Raw genomic sequence first — 5,444 nt, forward strand, 5'->3', positions numbered from 1 at the left:
GTTGCAGTGAGCCGAGATCACACCACTGCACTCCAGCCTGGGCAACAAGAGTGAAACTCTGTCTCAAAAAAAGACAGAAGTCCATACAGCGTTAATAGTGAGCCAGCTGCATCTCTGCATACATCCAGTGACACCGCTCCATCCCCAGGAAGCCCAGGCTTGCTGACGGGCCAGACCAGCCTGCAGGGCGCTCAGGAGCAGCTGAATGGAATGTGTTCATGCATTCACTCAACGAGTATTGACTGGGTGTTTGTTTCATGCCAGGTGCTGCACTGGGCAGTGAATGAATGAATCCCTGCCCTGGGGTTGACACTCCAGTGAGATGAAGAGACAGACCCAACATGACTGCATACGGTATGCAAAATAGGGTGCATGGTATGGACAGAAATACAGCCGGCAAGGGTGGGGATGGGCAGGCGCCCTGGGTGCAATTTTCGCAAAGTGACCTCATTAAGGAGGGGACATTGCAGCAAGCCCAGAAGCAGGCAAGGAGGAGTCACATGACTGTCTGAGGGAACAGCATTTTGGGCAGAGGGAACAGCCTTTGCAAAGTACTGAGGCCTTATTTTGTGAATTGAGTGCCTTGAAGTATGGGTTGCTTGGCCCTAGTTAAGGTTCTAAAAGAGCCTTTAAATTTTTTTCCCTAGACCTGTCTGTGGGGGCTCATGCCTATAATCCTAACTACTCAAGAGGCTGAGGTGGGAGGATCGCTTGAGTCCAGGAGGTTGAGGCTGCAGTGAGCCATGATCATACCACTGCAGTTCAGCCGGGGTGACACAGCAAGACCTTCTCTCAAAAACAAAAAAAAAAAACAAAAAAAATCCGATTCCAGCCCACACAAGGCAGCAGCTGTGAGGTGACACACGAACTCCATTAAGTCCCCCAAAATCCAAGAATCTTGTGTTTCCTTCACCAGTGAATGAGCCCCCAATCCTGAAGGAAAATTATTCTGGCAGCAAATCCTAGACAGGATTTACTGTTGGCCAGCTGTTTCCACCTGCAGTAACTGCTTTAATCCTTAGTGAACCCCAAAGATGTAAAAAACGTCACCGCTGGTTTTTTTTTTTTTTCAATATGGAGTCTCGCTCTGTCCTGCAGGCTGGAGTGCAGTGGTGCAGTCTCAGCTCACTGCAACCTCTGCCTCCCAGGTTCAAGTGATTCTCCTGCTTCAGCCTCCCAAGTAGCTGGAATTACAGGGGCACACCACCACACCTGGCTAAATTTTTATTTATTTATTTATTTAGAGACGAAGTTTCGCTCTTGTTGCCCAGGCTAGATTGCAATGGCGCAATCTGGGCTCACTGTACCCAGGTTCAAGCAATTCTCCTGCCTCAGCATCCTGAGTAGCTGGGCTTGCAGGCGTGTGCCACCACGCCCGGCTAATTTTTATATTTTTAGTAGAGATGGGGTTTCTCCATGTTGGTCAGACTGGTCTCGAACTCACAACCTCAGGCAATCCGCCCACCTTAGCCTCCCAAAGAGCTGGGATTACAGGCATGACCCACAGCGCCCAGCCAATTTTTATATTTTTAGTAGAGAGGGCGTTTCACCGTGTTGGCCAGGCCGGTCTCAAACTCCTGACCATGACCTGCCTTCCTCAGCCTCCCAAAGTGCTAGGATTACAGGCATGAGCCACCGCACCCTGCTGTTATCACCATTGTACAGGTGGGGAAACTGAGGCACAGAACTATGCAGTGGCTCCCATGCGTGGATAGGAAGCAGCTTGTGGATTTTAACCCAGGACACCTGTCTGTGCATTGCGCCAGGCCAGTCTGCACCCAGGCACTTGCCTAGGTGGGCCTGTGAGATTGTTCCAGGAACTCCCATTTTCATGGGGTCTCTGGGCCTCCAGGCCTGCACTGGAGCTGGTCTGCTTCTAGGCTGAGCCAATGGAGGGTCCCAGCGTGGGGGAGTCAGCATTGGCAGGTGATTGATGGTTTAATATCTCGCGCTGCGACCCGGGCCCCTCCTCGCCCACGCCTCTGCGGGCGGCCCCCAGTGAGAGGCAGAGTTGGGATAATTCGGTTACTAAAAGGAGAATGGAAATTCCGGAGAGAGAAAGAGACTGAGACAGAGGTGCAGACCAGGGGGTGAGCTGGAAGCTGCTTTGGCCGGGCTGGGCTTGGGCGGGAGGGAGGAGGCCGATTCCCAAATCTGGAATCCCTCTGGAGGCCTGGGGGCTCACAGGTCCCAGCCCCTCTAAAGCCGCCATCTGACTTCCTGTTTTGAGAACAGAGACAGGAGATGTCGCAAATGAGAGGTCACAGGGCAGGAGCAAGGCCTCCCCTTAGGGCAGCTGCTGGCCCGTGAGGCCAGGGAAAGGTAGGGACTGGTGGAGTTGGGGTGGAGGGGACAGGAGACTCCAAGTTCCCAGCTCACAAGCCTCCAATCATCCTTGACTCGAATCCTCAATCTCTCGCTCTTTTTTTTTTGAGACGGAGTCTTGTTCAATCGCCCAGGCTCTGCTCACTGCAATCTCCACCTCCCGGGTTCAAGCATTTCTCCTGCCTCAGCCTCCCGAGTAGCTGGGACTGCAGGCGCCCACCACCACGCCTGGCTAATTTTTGTATTTTTGGTAGACACAGGGCACTGTGTTGGCTAGGCTGGGTCTCGAACTCCTGACCTCAAGTGATTCTCCCACCTCAGCCTCCCAAAGGATTACAGGTGTGAGCGACCGCGCCCGGCTGGAGTCTGCTCTCTTTTTTTCTCTCTTTCCATCCACCTTCAAAGCTCGGACTTCATTTCGTCCCCACCTCCCCGGCCCTCACCTGGTCCAGCCCAGCGTGCCTTCACCTGGACCTTGCGGTTCCCTCTGCCCTTGCTCGGGTCTCCAGCCCGGCCGTGAAGCCTGTTCCCGCCGCAGCCTCCAGAGGGCGCGAGCGAACACCTGAGTCAAGCCACGCCCCCTTCTTCCGCTCAGAACCCGGAAGGGAAATTAACCTTGCGTTAATTTCCCATGGCTGCCGTTGCAATCGTAGCATTTTTAAATGACGCAAATTATCCTACAGCTCCAGAGGTCAGAAATGTGGTTTGGGTCTCACCTGCCTAAGACCAAGATGTCCGCAGGCTGCACTCCTTTCTTGGAGGCTGTAAGGGACGATCTATTCCTTGCTCATTTAGGGGTGCAGGGTTCAGTTCCTTGGGGTTGTAGAACTGAGGCCCCTGTTTTCTTGCTGGTTGTCCGTTCCCAGCTTGTAGAAGTCGCCTGCATTCCTTGGCTCGTGGGCCCTCCCTCCATTTTCAAAGCCAGCAAGGAGGGGTCAAGTCCTCCTCATATGACAGCCTTCAACTCCCCTCTGCTGCCCCCTTGCACTTTTAAGGACTTGTGTGGTAAGATGATCCAAGGTCATTTCCCTGTCTGAAGATCCTTAATTGTATAATCAGCAAAGTCCCTTTTGTCGCATGAGGAGGTAGCAGTTCACTAACCCTGTCTCTCAGGGCTTGGCCATGTAGAGAGGAGTCTTTCTCCTTTAGACACTTTTTTTTTTTGAGGCGGAGATTTGCTCTTGCTTCCTAGGGTGGAGTGCAGTGGCACGATCTTGGCACACTGCAACCTGCTCCTCCCAGGTTCAAGCGATTCTCCTGCTTCAGCCTCCCAAGTAGCTGAGGTTACAAGCATGTGCTGACATACCCGGTTAATTTTCTACTTTTAGTAGAGACGGAGTTTCTCCCTGTTGGTCCAGGCTAGACTTGAACTCCGTACCTCAGGTGATCCACCTGCCTCAGCCTCCTGAAGTGCTGGGATTACAGGCATGAAGTGTCTGACCTATTTTCTGCCTGTCCCTGGGTACCTGCTCCCTGCTCAACCTGCCTCTCGCCACATTCAAGCCAGTCATCTCCTTGACACCTCCTTCAGGAAGCCCTCCTGGAAGTACCCATGTTTATCAACCTGCGGAGCAGTTACCAGCTCCTCCCCAGGCAAAGTCCCGGGGGCTTGGGGGTCAAGTCAGGGGACAGGGGTGGGTGAAGAAGCTGTATTCCCATGCTGATCCCATTCCTACATGGGGGTCCTCTTCACACTGGTTTCTGGAATTCAGGGTCTGCAAAAACATCTGAAGAAATCCTTAAGCAAAAGCCATATGATCCTGACCTGGCGCGGTGGTTCACGCCTGTAATCCCAGCACTTTGAGGGGCCGAGGCAGGTGGGTCACGAGGTCAGGAGTTCAAGACCAGCCTAGCCAACATGTTGAAACCCCGTCTCTACTAAAAATACAAAACTTAGCTGGGTGTGGTGGCGCATGCCAGCAATCCCAGGTACTCAGGAGGCTGAGGCAGGAGAATCACTTGAACTGGGGAGGTGGAGGTTGCAGTGCGCTGAGATCGTCACACCATTGCACTCCAGCCTGGGCAACAGAGTGAGACTCCTCAAAAAAAAAAAAAAAAAAAAAAAAAGAAAAAAAAAAAAAAAAAAAAAAAAAAAAAAAAAAAGGCCATATGCTTCTAATGTCAGAGATCCTATCTGTAGAAACAATGGGATGTAAAAGTGCTACCTTACTTTTAGCAGCAAGGAAGGGGGTGCCGGTGCAGCCTGATTCATGGTTCACTGTCGCTGCATTTCTGCCTGGAACCTGGCGTGCCATCCCCATCAACCCCGTGGGAGGGGTTTCGAAAGGGTCATTGCAGATACTAGGAATCTGAAGATGAGATCATCCCGGAAAGCACAGTGGCCCTAAATCCACAGACGACACTCCCTGGGAGAAACAACACAGAGAAGGCTCAGGAGAGGAGAAGCAGCCGGGAAGAGCGAGGCAGAGGGTGGGGTACGGCGGTCACAGCGGAGGAGCCCCTGGAGCCCTCGCCAGCTGGAACAGGCCAGGAAGGAGTCTTCCCTAGAGCGTTTGTGGGGCGCGTGGCCCTGCGGAGGCCTGCTTTCAGACTTCTGGCCTTAAGAGCTGTGAGAGAAGAGCTTTCTGTTGTTTTAAAGCCACTCCGGTTGTGGCACTGTGGTAGTGGCTGCAGGAAGGAAACAAATCCAGGGTCAGATGGTTCTCGTTGAAGTGCAGCTGCTGTCAGCCACCCCTGCCTCTCAGCAGTGTTCAGAATGAAATCTCCCACTTTTTTATTTTTATTTTTTGAGACAGCGTCACTCTTGTTCCCTAGGCTGGAGTGCAATGGCATGATCTCAGCTCACTGCAACTTCCGCCTCCTGGGTTCAAGTAATTCTCCTGCCTCAGCCTCCCAAGTAGCTGGGATTACAGGCACGTGACACCATGCCTGGCTAATTTTTTTTTTTTTTTGTAGAGACGGGGTTTCTCCATGTTGGTCAGGCAACCTCCAACTCCCAGATTCAAGCAATTCTCCTGCCTCAGCCTCCCGAGTAGTTGGGATTACAGGCACCCGCCACCACGCCGGGCTAATAATTTTGTATTTTCAGCAGAGATGGGGTTTCTCCATGTTGGTCAGGCTGGTCTTGAACTCCCAACCTCAAGTGATCTGCCCGCCTC

At 52.6% G+C, this 5,444-nt stretch overlaps 1 long non-coding RNA gene across 1 annotated transcript in view; it reads left to right on the forward strand.

Annotated features, from left to right (window-relative positions):
• LOC108281926 overlaps positions 1–5,444 on the forward strand; it is a 13,245-nt gene that overhangs the window by 2,538 nt on the left and 5,263 nt on the right. The window contains exon 2 of the long non-coding RNA XR_001816207.2: positions 265–354. This is a non-coding gene — a long non-coding RNA (uncharacterized LOC108281926). The remainder of the gene's footprint in view (positions 1–264; positions 355–5,444) is intronic.

The sequence above is a fragment of the Cebus imitator genome, unplaced genomic scaffold (assembly GCF_001604975.1).
Source record: "Cebus imitator isolate Cc_AM_T3 unplaced genomic scaffold, Cebus_imitator-1.0 Scaffold234, whole genome shotgun sequence".
In the NCBI taxonomy this organism is placed as follows: domain Eukaryota; kingdom Metazoa; phylum Chordata; class Mammalia; order Primates; family Cebidae; genus Cebus; species Cebus imitator.